General features: G+C 33.0%; 1 protein-coding gene across 2 annotated transcripts in view; it reads left to right on the top strand.

The window, feature by feature from the left end:
- The first annotated feature begins 1,327 nt into the window (after positions 1–1,327).
- The window catches only part of LOC133521594 (cell adhesion molecule DSCAM-like), a 114,291-nt gene continuing 99,468 nt past the window's right edge, over positions 1,328–16,150 (top strand). For both annotated transcript variants that reach the window (XM_061856634.1, XM_061856631.1), the window contains exon 1: positions 1,328–1,473. The gene's annotated coding sequence lies outside the window, so the exon portion shown is untranslated. The remainder of the gene's footprint in view (positions 1,474–16,150) is intronic.

The raw sequence follows: 16,150 nt of genomic DNA, 5'->3' as shown, positions 1-16,150 counted from the left end.
ACCCAGTAATTTACGGACAGTGAATGATAACATTTCCCATCAACAAAAACGGCTTAGAGTTGTCACAGAGCATATATATTTAACTGCATTTAATTTTATTTTGCCATATGTGTTGTTTTGTATTCCTAAGCATTTGTATATGTCTGAGTTTTGTGCGACATCCCTCAGAGATGATTAATGGGCGCACGGCGGAAGCAAATTACGTTACAACAATGTCAAACCCTATTATAAATAAATTATATTATTCAAGATATGTTATTTAAAAAAAATACTTAGAATATATATATATCTTTTTAGGGTTCCGTAGCCAAATGGCAAAAATCGGAACCCTTATAGATTCGTCATGTCCGTCTGACTGTCCGATTATGTCACAGCCACTTTTTTCCGAAACTATAAAAGCTATACTGTTCAAACTTGGTAAGTAGATATATTCTATGAACCGCATTAAGATTTTTACACAAAAAAAGAAAAAAAAAACAATAAATTTTGGGGGTTCCCCATAGTTAGAACTGAAACTAAAAAAATCTTTTTTCATCAAACCCCTACGTGTGGGGTATCTATAGATAGGTCTTTAAAAATGATATTGAGGTGTACTTCTTGTGTGTGTGTCCCCCCCTGTAACTTCTAAAATAACAGAATGAAAAATCAAAAAAATATATATGATATACATTACCATGCAAAGTTCCACCGACAATTGGTTTGAACGAGATCTAGTAAGTAATTTTTTTTAATACGTCATAAATGGTACGGAACCCTTCATGGGCGAGTCCGACTCGCACTTGGCCGCTTTTTTAATATATACCCTGCGGCCTAAAAATTAAAAAAAAAATCCAAATACAATTAGGTTGCGTTGTTTTATCACTGAGGTCCTATTGCCACCTCCTGGGCTCCATCATGAGAGAGCATTGTCAAATATTCGAGCTGATCTGATGATGGACCCAGGAGATGACTCCAACTTGAATATATATGTGAAATGTTTGCTCAAAAGAAAGCGAAATTTACCTTGCAAGATTTGACCTGAACATACATATACGTATAATATACTTACGACCATCGTTAACACATGTATGTCAATTTTTTCGTAGCGCTAGACTCGTAGCTAATCCCAGCTTTTTCCCGCTTTGTTGGGCAAGGCAACGAACAGAGAACCCGCTGAGCGGGTTCCCGGCGCTCAATGTGTTTAATAAAAGCTTATAAAATAGAACGCTATCGCTCTTTCATCACTCAATTTTAGTCACAAATATTATAGTCTTGCGCCAACTTAAGAAAAACTCGACTCTAATGAATGAACCATCATATTAAACACGTATCTAATGACCGTAGCGAGCTGACCGGCCAGTCGACTACGAACCGCGTAGCGGGCTACATGTCTCGTAGCGCATAGCGACCGCGTAGCAGTCTACGAAGTTCACGACTATTATCATTTGTGTTCGAAACTGTGTGTAGTGGAAAAGTGTGTGATTATTTTGTGTGGTAAGTAAATTATAGATTTTATAATTAAGTTAAAAATATATTGCTGTGAAAAATCGCTGTGTATTATAATTGTAAATTTTTACCAAAGACAGCTTTTATTAATAATTATCTTATACAAAATATTATTACAGGGACGGGTAATTACTATTTTTTAAGCTGCGGTAGAATTTACAATAAAATAAATTTCAGACTTAGAATTATCTCTTCAGATGATTGATTTATACTTATTGAAATAATGAACATGCATTGAAATATGTATAGGTACATCATTTTAATAATCAACTTACTTCCATGAAAATAGTAATTGTAAGACAGCTAGTAATATGCAGTCAAATCGAATATAATGTCAATTCCGTACTTGTCAGAAAACTATATAAAAAAAAAATTAAAAATTATTTATAACACTATGATTTTACAATAAGCTTAAAATTAATTATCATTTTCAATTTGCAATTATTAAATTCATTAATTCTCATTTACAAATATTGTAATATAAAGTTTAAAAGTAAAAAAAAAACTAGGGAATACATCAAATTATTTTCTGAAATATTTTCCCCATTCGTTTTTTAAGTACGCTACTATATATAAATTATAAACTGAAATAGATATCATACACTTAAGAAAAAAAAGTGACCAAATCCACCGGTGAACGAGGCGTAAGCTGAAGATGAAGTTCGAATCCCGCCTTGGCCACCGGTGGATTTAGTGTTTTTTCTTTAGTGTATGATATTTATCTATTACAGTTTATAGAAAATATTGAATGTATTGTTTTTATTTTAACTCAGACCACAAGTATCTCTACGTATCACATAACTACATCTTCTCAATTAGTAACATATATCCAGTACACATTCACGTATATATATACATATACATCTGCTCAAATTAGTCGTCATTAAATATGTATTTTATTAATCTAAAGTTCTCGAATATTTGTACAGCCGTTCCAAGTTTCCAAAATTATTCTATTCCAAAGTTACACGAGTAACAAATTAACGTTGATATGATTTATCACATGACTACATATTTCATATGTTATGTCCTGAAAGAAAAAGTTTCATAGAGAAATTACATTAAGGATACTTATTCCAAATTATTTCGTCGTTATATGGTATTTGACTACTAGTCAAATCATCTTCATTTTTCGAACTGTCAAAACAGTTTGCCACTATGGTATTTATATGAAAACACTTGCAAATGACGTCACGATAAAGTTACTTAGTTGTATAGGAATTCGAAAATAGAAATAGTGTCTAAAATTAACCGCTGTCTACGTTTCTGTTTTATCCAAACTCCTCCAATACGGAGCACGGTGTTTTTCTCCAATTGAGGGGGGATTTAAATCATCTCCGGTCAGAGATGTAGGGTTAGAGCCGGTGTAGCTTTATTTGACATTCATATAAGCGTATTGTAAAATGCCTACTTGGAAAATAACCTATCTTTATCTATAATGTTGTGGTACTTTATTTGGTGCATGTTGTGAAATAATTTATTTTAAATACAGTCAAATACCTTATTAGGAAACAAGTAAAACTATTTATTCTTCATTATACACGAAAGATAATTATGTACATTAAAAATAAAACCTACGCTATTTGCCAAAAATGCCTTACATTATTTTGGAAAAGAGCTGATGCTCATCAAACTGCTAGATCGATTTCTATCAAACATAGCTAAGAAGGAAACTCGCTTTCGGCTAATCTGTTGGACAGCTACGATGTCACAGACAGACAGACAGACATTGGCGTCAAATATATAACACTCCTCATTTTACCTCGAATGTTAAAAATGTCTGCGTATTTCGGGTTTCCTTAAACTGCCATGACTTTTAAAGTTACCATTAATTTATTTACCAACCTCGTGTACGCCATCAAAAATATCGGAGCGGCCAAGGTGCTCATAAATATCAGAACACGCGCTTTAGCGCCTTGACATTAGAGGCCTGTTCAGATATTTGTGAGCGCCTTGGTCGCTTCGATATCTGATTGCGACTGTACTACGCACGTTTAGCAGGTAAAATCGGTAAACGTATTAAAGTAATCTCAAGCAAGCAGATACGTCTGCCAGCGATAATTATTTTAAATTATGATATTAAGACTTCGCAGCTAAATTGGCCAAATTTCACCTTCCCATAGAAACAGAGTTTCATTCTCATTTTAAAACTTTTTTTTATATAAAAAACTGATGGGCGATTGGCCCCAGTCACACCTGATGGAAAATGAAGACAGGACCTAAGATGGAGCTCACCGGTTCATTAGTAGTCTATTCACTCTTTCTTTAAAGAGACCGTGGTCATATTTATCAAGGAATACAGATGGCGGGAGCGCATTCCATTATTTCATTTCATTTCAAACTACGCGTTGGTTTGTAATAAAACTTTGCACATATATAATGACATACCGTATATCTACTTCCGTAATTAGTTAATATAGCTTCAGTTTATAAAACCAATCTAAATAGAGCAAAGACAAGTTTTGTATGAAAAACTTAAGTTCGCTGGATTTTTTTAACTATGGTATCTGAAGCTACGTAAACTAATTAAAGGCATAGATACACCTTATCTTATTGTAAGTACAAAGTTTCAGAGAAATCTAGTTGGTCGTTTTAAAATGAGACCGCAACTACCTTTGTATGGAGAACCAAGCTTGCTGGGGACTCAAAAAAAAATCAATTACCGCTTCGGACAAGACTCGAACTTGCGACCCTTTGGAAAACCAGTCTGATCCTGATACCGGTTCTGGTAAGCTTCTGTAGCTCAGTTGGTTATGAGTGATTGGGCCGGTGTTCCAAAAACACGCAAGTTCGAATCTTGCCTAAAGCGTCGAAAGTGGTTAGTGACCCTGCCTATGAAGCCGATGGTCCCGGGCTCAAATCCTGGTAAGGGCATTTATTCGTGTGATGAGCACGGATATTAGATCCTGAGCCACGGGTGTTTTCTATGTATTTAAGTATTTATAAATAATTAACTATATGTTACATATATCGTTGTCTAAGTACCCTCAACACAAGTCTTATTGACCTTACTGTGGGACTCAGTCAATACGTGTAATAATGTCCTATAATATTTATTTATTTCGTCAATAGACATACATTAAAGAGAACATAGTGAGAATAAATTATCACGAAATGGCTTCATCTCAGCATGTTGCTGGCGACTTTTAGTGCTGATCTTCCGATAAGACCATCAAGTGGGAAATCTCACGGAAGGTAAAGGACAAAAGGAAAGAAACATAAAATAAACCGAAATAAATTCCACACAGTAGACAAAATGTAACAAAAAAGACATAGGTACAACATGACGACATAAATATATAAGTTGAAATTAAATTACACGGCTTTCGGTTTCACATCTCTATCTTGATTTTTTACCTTTGCTTTGATTTACTATGTGTATTTAGGGTTTGCATGACGGATCAGAAATATATGGGAAGATCCGCGGATCCCGATCCAGATCCGGATAATTTCATAAATTTCGGATCCGGATTGCAAACCCTATGTGTGTTAGTTGATTGATGTGTTATCTGAATAAATGATTTCTATTCTTTTCTAAAAATTATTCAAAGCATGAAAATATTAATACTAAAATAAATAACTCGCTTAATTAGTAAAATATGGTGTACAACGTACATAAACATACTAACTAGCAGAAAAATTACTATCAGAATGTTACATTATTTCGTGTTACTAATTAATTATTACAATGATAGTAATAAATCACATCGTAATTAACGCAATGACGCAACTTTATATAATAAAGTGTAAGTTATTAATAAATATTAATAACATGGCTGTTGTTAGTGTGGTTGAGATGAAATTATGTAATAAATGTATCTACTTATATATACGTAGGCCTTTAGGTATTATGTCCGCCATTTCTACTTAATTTTATTGTGCGATAAAGTTTAAATAAATAAATATTATAGGACATTATTACACAAATTGAATAAGTCCCATAGTAAGCTCAATAAGGCGTGTGTTGAGGGTACTCAGACAACGATATATATAATATATAAATATTTATAAATACTTAAATACATAGAAAACATCTATAACTCAAGAACAGTTATCCGTGCTCATCACACGAATAAATGCCCTTACCAGGATTTGAACCCGGGACCATCTGCTTCATAGGCAGGCTGTTTATTAGGTTTAGGTTTAAGATCATTTATTCTCATAAGAATTTACAATTCACTTATCGAGATAAATACAAAACAGTATATTAAATTTTGTTTAGAGCGCACAAATAACTTAAATATTTCATTTAACTTAACTAAAACAGGTAGTTTTACAAAATACTTAATGATTAAACGAACTTACCTTAAGTGAAGTTCTATCATAATTATACGAAGTGCCTCGTCCGAAGAGATTAGTAACTGCAGATATATATATACATGTGCGAAAATTAAAACGTAAAATACGATATAGTGAAAGTGCTTCGTCACACAGAGGTTCCAATGAGGAATTTATACCAAAGCGGGCGGCGATAACGCACGAGTATCTATGCGAAACAAGTTTACAATTGGGTACACAGAAAGGTTAATACTAGATGTGGCATGCATATACTGAGCGTAGTTGAGTATAACATAGGTAAGTTGCGTTACTTAGGTCTATAAATGTATTTTAAATACATACTATTATGTCATTGTATCTTAATTATTTATTTATTCAAATAAATAAATTAACAGTACAGTTTAGTTAATTAAATTACATAGAACAAAGTCACGTAAGTAAACGCTTTGCTTACGGTACCTATACAGGTTGAGACAAAATACCTAGACAAACAAAAATTGGAACAATTTTCTTACATGCCATTAAACCTATATTTTGCAAAATGTAATTAAAATTTAAACGTTTATTATTTGACTGAAACTAAAATTACTATCCTTCAAAATAATTTAAAACATTTTGTTAAATTGAACAATAATATGCACTTAAAAATACCTACTTCCAAACAGGAAGTTGCGCGTTCGATCCCTGATTCGTACTAATGAGTTATTTATACCACTGTACAAAATATTATTCAAAGTTTACTAGTCGCATATATTCTTGAATTCTGGAAGCATAAAATAAGTTTTTGGCAAAAAAATCATTTATGGTACAAGCTACCACGGGCAAAGAATACTCATCGAGACAATTCTAAAAACCCCAAAAATAAATAAGTTGAATTGTTACATCACAGAGTTCCCACCTCCTATCTCCATCATCAGATCAGCTCCATACTACCATAATATTGCATCGAGACAGTTCTAAAAACCCCAACCACAATTAGGTAGCCTTGTTTCATCACAGTGTTCCCATCTCCTGTCTCCATCATCAGATCAGCTCGGTGCTACCATACTATTTGTCACCCGACTTATACATTTCAGCACATTTTGCAGCTCAATCGAAAATGGGAATGTAGGTCAAATTTTGCTTCCAAGATTTGACACTAACAAAATAACTTACATACTATCAGGACAAATTAAATAAAAGCTTGTAATAATGAGGCTCAGTATACTCTTTAGGTTGGAAGGTCAGGATAGCAAACAATTCCGAAAAAACTAGCGTTTTTCACTTATTATTACGCCGTCATAGCTAATGATCTTACGATCTCTAAGTTAGTCATGGCAAAGTGCCAGTTAGACGATGATTAATATTTTATTGGATTAGTATATTACAGCTCTATGTAGTGTAATAGATATAAGTAGATTATAAAAGAGTATTATTTCAAGTTTATTAGGACAAAAAAACAGATAAAAAAACGATTTTACTGGATGCTAAACACATATTCGTAATTTTTATAGGAGGACCAGTACCCCTAGTGTTAATATTTTCGACAGCGAAACGTGACGTACGAGTTTGCGTTAAGTGTCATTTTGTATGAGATTTTTGACTTTCCAAAACGTCCCGCTTGGCGCGCTGTTCAAAATCCTATACAAAATGAGACTTAACGCAAACGCGTACGTCACGTTTCGAAATCGAATTTATTTACACTAGGGGCACAGTATATTATTCTGTATCATACATATTTGTGTTTACACAAAAGATATACGTAATACGCATCTCGAAAATAAAGCCCCAATAACGGGTGGCATAACACGATGCACGCATTCACTGCCACCGACGCATATATGCGTTCACCGTCATACAAGTTTGTTCCTAGGCCACGCCCCCTGGCAGTGAATGCGTTAAAAACCTCTTGCATTTTTTGGACGTTACTATTCGGAATATCGGAAAATCAATTTTGCCCGTTCAAAACTCAATTCGGTCAGGATTCTTTCATAAACTGGGTCTTTCGTAACACTTCTGCTTTACATTGTTGATAAAATTTCTGACAAATCTATACGTTTCTTCGTAGTTAATAACAAAACTGCATCCGAACACTTTGCGTCTGTGCAGCTGCGTAATAAATTGGAATAAAGCCCTTTGTTAATTTCCTTTTATTTTATTTAAGTAGGTTTTTTATTTATATTTTAGTAGGTAATACCTATAGTTCGTGTCATCCACGATGACGCGCAGATTTTTGAAGTATAACCATTAATAACATGACAATATAAGTCAAGGCACACGGTGTCGTGACTGACATGATCTATAGTTGAAATTGTCGACTGGCTAAGTTAAATATGTATTCTTATATTTAGCTGACAACATAAATTGTCTCCTAATGAAAAAGCTGTTTTAAACGTTATCAACCTGGCAAGTCGTTATATAATTAAAAATTAAATCTTCTTTGTTAGCTAGCGTTCTTACTTTTAATCAAATAATTTATTAATTAAAATTTTATTGCCCAGATAAAGAAACATGTACAACAGTGGCGGACTTGCTGCCAAAAGTCATTCTCTATCAGTCATCCATTGGATTAAACAGAGACAAAATATGTTGTTGCTTGGTGCAGGTGATATTCATAACTTACAAGTACAACATATTTCATAATAATCAATTATTATCATGTCAATACGTAAGGTAAGTGTGACTGCTTGGTAAGTATGGCTGGAATTCACATCGGGCCCTGTTAAAGCTTTGATACCTTATAAAACGGTCCCCCAACGCGTTTGTCTGTCAGTATGTTCGCGATAAACGCAAAAACAAATGAACGGATTTTCATGCAATTTTCACTTATCAATAGAGTTATTCTTGAGGAAGTATAAGTGTATAATTTGTTAAGGTTTACTAGTGCGAAGCCGGAGCGGGTCGCTAGTTTACTAGTAAACGCAAGTATTGACCTTACTACATTTTTAGGTACAACCTGGAAACAACGCGTTACCCGGAGAATCCTAAAACAGACGACTCATTTATTTTTCTTCCTACTCCTAGCACCCATTTTGCAAAGCAATAAATCCAGGAAGATTTGTAACGAAATCCCACCTGAAAAAGCTCTCGAATTACTCCGTTTCACAGGAAATCGTGAGATTTACCTTATAATTATGTATGAGATTCATTTAAATTTAAATTTTTCGGATTGTCACAATTCCTTTTTTATTGAACGGCAGATTAAAAACAACGTAATATTGAACCTTCCTTTGAGAGGTGAGGTCGCTTACAGTTCTAAATTTAGCTTGTAGTAGGTACTTATTAAATGTAATTTAAACAATTTTCAATAGGAAGACAGTTACTTTTATTTTGTTTTGTTCGATTTAAAAATAATAAAAGATTGTTAACCAAGGCATGAAAGGCGCTCATTTATGACCCCGTAATTAATTATTGATGCCAACAAGCGTTGACAATTACTACAGGCCGTATGCTTGTTTGCCACCGACGTAGTATTTAAAAAAAGGAAAAAAAAGCAAGCTTGTAATTTGTGTGTTGCTTTACATTGCGGGCAGAATTATTTTATATGCTCAATATTTTCATTGTATTTCATCATCTAATGGAGATTGAAACCATCTGATAATGAAATGATATCAGATCCATGTTAGATAAGTATCACATTATATTGTTGGAATTGGCTTGATAGTAGATAATACTTAAGTTACTCTATGGACTCTATGGTTTAGGGGAATCTGTTTTCCACAGACAGTTTTTTTTTCTGATTTTTAGAACTTAAACTAAAGGCTGTTATTTATCCGAATATCCTAAGATACATTAATAAACTATCTAATATGATAAAACATTAAAGGATTGGGTTCAGGAATCGGAAACCGGTATTTTTTGTATGGGAACGAAAACGGTATTTTTTCGTTCTTTATTAATTATTTCATTTCTAATTGGGCAATCTAATAATACGAAGTCGTTATCTAAAAACACAACCGAGTCCTATATTTGGAGTATAAAATAAACCGAAATATATGTTTATTTTTAAGTTTTTCCAAAAAACCGATTCCGATCCCTGATTGGGTTATTTATTTTGACGGGATAGGTTAACGAAAAAAAGGGAAAAGTGTTCATATTTAAGGTATTCAATATATTTATTAGAATAATATACTCAGCAATGGTCATATTTTATTTTTACCTAAAACGTTTTAAGAATCCTTTCTATGATCGATTACTTGGTTACTTACAACGCAGATAACCAATAATTAGAAATACGGCAAATATTAAAAAGTTATAAAATATATTTACAGTAGTAGCAATTACGGGCCAAGGTACAACATATTTTCGGTGTCCGAGGTACAACAAAGTAACTTCTTGGACAAGTAAGCTTCGTAATAGCACTTCCCATTGAGATTAGGCTAGAACGAGGTAAAACTAGGTCCAAGGTATGGTATTCTGCCTTTTCGTCGAACTTTTTTTGGCCGAATTTCACTTGCCTACCAACATTTCGCCGACGATTTACTTGGACAACTGACTATATTAGCAAATTTTCATATGATAATAACTTAATTGGTAGAATTATTTTATAGCAGATTATTATAATGACACAAAACTCTTGGGATACTTATAAATTTTTTATCAAATTTGTCAAATTTTACACTAGGCCAAACACCTATTCAACAAATAACGTTTCGTCAGTGCAACAGATTCCTTTTCATACATTTGGCAACAAATCGAGTTGCCGATTTTGTAATAAGTATAGCAACAAACATCTCATACGTGAACGCTGTCAGTTAGGTGCGACGACGAGCGAAGCGAGGAGGAGTGTGTTAGGTTAACCGTGAGCCAACATTTTTAATATAAAATATATGACACAAGTATAATGGAATAAAACTATTGTATGAAAACATTATACAACCAAATAAATATTATGCAAACTAAACCATTCTACCATTCGAAAGGTGGCATTTTGAAAAGTGTCTTTATAAAATACAAACCAAACGTCCAGTTGGTAAATTTGCAGTTAGGAAATGAAACAAATTCTTTTGATAAGTTGGGACATGATCATTCCAAGAAATTATGCGTATAATTGGTTGGGAACTGATAATTGGCAATACAATTTTCTGCGACAATTTGGAGAACCCCAAGGTACAACAGCCACCTACGGTGTGTGCTAGTGTTGCCTCTGGCATCAGAACATTACTCCATTGAAACGGTAATTACCTATGCTAAACTATTATTGCATTTCTGCTGCTACATCTGTTAACCATTGCCAGTAAGTTAATCTAGCTATCCTGTACAGGCTAATCTGTTTGCCTAAGGCAGTAATGATTTCAGGAATCAACAAAATTAATACCGCCCTGCCCTGGCGCACGATTCAGATTAAACGAATTGTTACGGTTTTAATATTATTTTGATACTACTGTAGAGATAGCTCACGTTGATGCGTGTTAATCACCCAGACGATAGTCAAGGTCATATCAAAACATACAGAAGTAAGTAGATAACGTAACCAGTGTGAATAGGGATGGCTGGGGTGAATAGGGACAAACTTATAATGTGGTTTACCTGACAATTTCTTTATTACTCTTTTTACCCACACCAAAGAGAATTAAGAAGACCAAGAGTGCTCACTCCATACAACGATTTTGTTACCAAAAATACTATTATTTTCGTAGTCTACATCTAGCGTCAAGTAGCGGAACTCTCAGTACTGCTACTCGACAATAGATGTCGCGGCAAACAAAAAGTCTAATGCCAACGATTTTCAGCTAATATTACGAATATAACCAGACTAAGCGTACGAGTTGAAAATAGAGTTCCAGTTACTCTGGTTATAGTATTAGCGGAAAATCGTTGAGCATTAGACTTTTTGTTTGCCGCGACGTCTATTGTCGAGTAGCAGTACTGAGAGTTCCGCTACTTGACGCTAGATGTAGACTGCGAAAATAATAGTATTTTTGGTAACAAAACCGTTGTATGGAGTGAGCACTCTTGGTCTTCTTAATTCTCTTTGCCCACACAAATTGTATTATACAAAATATACAATTATTTTCAAGCAAATGATACAATTTTTATAAATATTTTTTTTTAGAAATTGTCAGGTAAATCACATGTTAAGTTTTTTCATTATTCACTCCAGCCATCCCTATTCACACCCGTTGACGGTAAACTTAAGAGTGCTCACTCCATACCTAGATAAAAAACCACTTATTAGAAATTTTAACCGAGCTTTGCGAAATCTAATTTGTAATAAAATTTTAACTTAATAATTATTAAGTTTTAAACGAGTTTTAATCTTATTATTATTAATAGTATGTTTTATCATACCTCTCGTACAACATATTATTATTACTCATGTATGAAAGCACTCTAAGTTTACTTATTTATTTATGATTAAAAGTATTAAAACTAGTTATTATCCACCTGCTGACATTAAAAATCCATTAATTTCAGCTACTTTTAGGTTGGGTAGGTTCTCTGGAAGAGATAATTTTTTAGCGGCAAGACCGCCTGTTGTTTACCTCTTCTTGATTTTCTGTATTCTGGTATTGTTTTCTGTATTAAGGTGTGTAATAAAGAGTATTTGTATTGTATAGTAAAATCGGTAACAAGTTATTGAATCTAAATCTGGGTCTAGGATAATCGATTTGCCCGAGGCGATTCTGCTATCAGTAATTAACAAATTATTTCAGTACCCTGAGCAGACATCAAAGGTTCCATTTGCAGGCTTAAATGCAGTTTTCGACGCAGCAAGTGAAAAGTCATCGATATTTTTAGCTTTGAAAGTGATTCCATAGTCACTATCAAAGCTGAAAATTGATGAACGCGATTCACCGTTATCGGTGAAAGGCCATTTTTCATCATACTGGAAAACATTTATTAGCTATGTCTGATATGGAGTTCAGTCATGAAGAATATGACTGACAGATCACCAATTTTTTCGTTTATATCAGATTCAATTTGTTTATATTTTACAGCCTTATATATTTGTTATTGTAAAGTCTTAATTGGTTGTTGTTTGATTTAATATCTAACTATCAAATTTAATTACAGTATGTTATTTGGTATGATTTAATTTATAATAAGTATTTTGTCAATAAAATCATAGTTGATACAAGCTTTTATCGCTGACTGTACTTTTCTGTCCACAGGCATCTAATACTTATCGAGATAATTCTTATAAAGCCAAACACAATCGAGTTGCGTTGTTTTATCACAAACTCCTGTGTCTATCATCAGATCAGCTCGATGGTACCATAATATTCCATTGTCACCCAATTTACGTATGTAAGTAAAAGAGAGAGCTTAAAAGCTCAATCCAATACTGGAAAGTGGCTTTAATTTAGTTTGCAAGATTTGATCCGAACAAAAGTAGACATCAGTTTTGCATGTAAAAAAAACTTGTAAAAAACTAAGCTTTTATAAAAGTTTATTCTAAAATATGGCGTATTAGAGGTATTTGTAAGTACATGTCATTATCGGGCATTGTTGAAGTGTGGTATATGTCGAGGTTGAAGCGTAACGAGTGTCACTCAAACTGCAAAACACAGAGGGGAAATGGCCTGCTTTTGACAGCCCTGAAATTTACGTGTCAGCGCCATCTGGGTTAACACCATGAATACATGACGTGTGATACCTGCTTATAAATACAAAGCGTATAAAAAGGGGCTTTATCAGAAGGTAAATTATAATTCTGTTCTGTCATTATTAAACCCCGTTATGAATGTTGTATTTCATTGTGAATAGGGGTTCGCATAAATATGTACACTAAATTCGCCTACAGTATATAGCCTACAATATACCACAAATGATACGCGATATCCTCATATCAAACCCCAAATCAAAGAAAGCTATTTTGATAAAAAATCCATATAGTTTTATTTTTATTTTTCAATATTACAAAGCGGTGGTGGCCGAGTAGATATGACGTCCGACTTTCAATCCGGAGGTCGCGGGTTCAAATCCTGGCTCGTACCAATGAGCTCTTCGGAACTTGTGTACGGAATATCATTTGATATTTACCACTAGCTTTTTGGTGAAGGAATACATCGTGAGGAAACCTGCATACATCTACGAAGAAATTCAAAGGTGTATGTGAAGTCCCCAATCCGCATTGGGCTAGCGTGGGGGCTATATCCCAAGCCCGCTCGCTCATGAGAGGAGGCCTGTGCCCAGCAGTGGGACGTATATAAAACGTAAATAAAATAAAAAAATAAAATATATAGGCTGAATTATATTATATATTACAAAGTGACAGTTCTACTTCAAATATTAAAAAAAAAAACTAAATTAATTCATTTTCAAAGTTGCTTTCCTGGGGTTAGATACGAAGATATTACGTATCACTGTGGTACATTGTACAAAAAATCAGTTAGGTATCTATTTATCTGAAGAAGCCCAAACTTGATATCTATATTATGTGAAAAACTAAACAAAGTATACCAACTGATGAAAAGAAGCAGATAAAGAGTTAAACAGGTATTCCCCGTTGGATATATGGATATTACGTGTCACTCCATAATTAATATGTACCTTATCTGATACTTCAAAAAAAAATGTCTCGTAAAATAAGTAATGTCACTTTGTAATATTGTTTTTTTTTTTATAAATACTAAATGAAATTATTTTCAAAATTGGTTCCTGGGGTTAGATATGAGGATATTACGTATCATTTGTGGTATATTGTATAAAAAAAATAAGCCATATAGTATCTGTAGGAGCGCAAACTTAGTACATTTTGAAAATTATTTTTGTTTTAATAAAAAAAAATAGACGTAATGATATAGTATATTTTTATCTCAAAAATGCCATTCATATGGTACCACACGCGATAGACAAATAAATGTGTCTCAGCACTCCCCTCCTACAAAGGGATTTTTTTTAAGAACTGCGGGTCAAAAATTTTGTTTTGACCTCTAGTATGCGTGTGCCAAATGGCTAAACTGAACATCGATTTGCGGTTTTTTTGCGTACATCTTCCACTATTTAGTTAGCTTAGTGTACAACAGTTAAAATTCAATAACTATTAAAATTTTACTTGGGAGAAGTTGAGAATCAACGGCGAAGTGAGCGTTCCCTAGGGCAGATACTTTTACCAGTCTTGATTTTCAATCAATTGCAGGATTGAAAATGGGATTCGGTAATTAATACTAAGCGTGTTCCGCAAATTCATATTACAAGCATCTGCTTACGAATACGTCTCATGCAATAATATTTCACCTTATCTTTCCGAAAATTCCTTTCACAGTATTTCTACATGGCCGAGTGGCGCAACTCCTTCGCCAGGCCCCCTTTTTGCGCGCAATTTGGACACTTAATCGAGTAGCGATTAAGTTAGATTTGTTTCTTTGTTCTTTGAACGAATTCACAAGGGCCACGCTATATGTATTGTGTTACTGTAATTTATAATAATCTATGTACTATAACTTATGTTTTTATTTTCTTTTGTGTTTCAAATTCTATATCATATCATATAATTTATTCAGTAATAGTCATACATTGTCATTTATATATACAATTCACTTAGCTAAGGATAATATAGAATTAGATAAAAATTGACATGTCAATTTGCATAAAGATGGAATATTCATATTTTTATAAAAGTAAAAAAAAATGTCATGTCGCATTGTTCTCATTAATAAACTCATTTACGGAGTAATAGGCTTTTTGAATCAATAAACGCGAGTTAAAACCCGAAATGGTGTTTACTGTCGAATTAGGTTAGCCTGTAACGATGGTTGGGAATTAGTTGGGATTAGAAAAGTTGGGATTAAGTGTGATTGTAAAGAATGAATTATTTATTGTTAAGTATGTTAATAATGATGAAATTGATAATTCAATGCATATATATACCGTATTTTTTGACATTTAGATTTTATTCTAGAAAGTTTCTAGACTAGTATTTCTATACAATTTTGATGTTTGACGATCCTTTTGTGAAATTCTTATTATTAAGATTACCATATCTATAATAATTCAATGTTTTTTTAGAACAATAATAATTGCATCAATAAATTGCTCTGATATTTAGATTAAGATGATATTTGTAAAATTTGACGATTTAAAAGTGCTTGTTGCTAGGCCTATTTGAAAAAAGAATATTTTGACTTTGACTTTGTTGTGTGTATATAATAAATAAATAAATAAAAATACATACTTACTGGTCTACTCACTGGTATTCTAGAGGCAGCAATTTTAAAGATTTACTTATTAAAAATCTGTGCAAATTTGTGTAATAATGTCCTATAATATTTATTTATTAATGACAGACAAAGACAGAAATTGTAATTTAAGTGGGTATTTTAATTACTTTTTTATCCTACAAACAACGACTATTTATTTTAAAAATATTATTCACTGCAGTTGGAATAATATATTTTATTATATTAATTATTTAGGCTTATATCAAATGTATTATTTTAGATGACTCGTAGGAAAAGTATTG

Source organism: Cydia pomonella, chromosome 9, assembly GCF_033807575.1.
Source record: "Cydia pomonella isolate Wapato2018A chromosome 9, ilCydPomo1, whole genome shotgun sequence".
NCBI lineage: Eukaryota > Metazoa > Arthropoda > Insecta > Lepidoptera > Tortricidae > Cydia > Cydia pomonella.
This window is presented reverse-complemented; position numbering and strand designations above follow the sequence as displayed.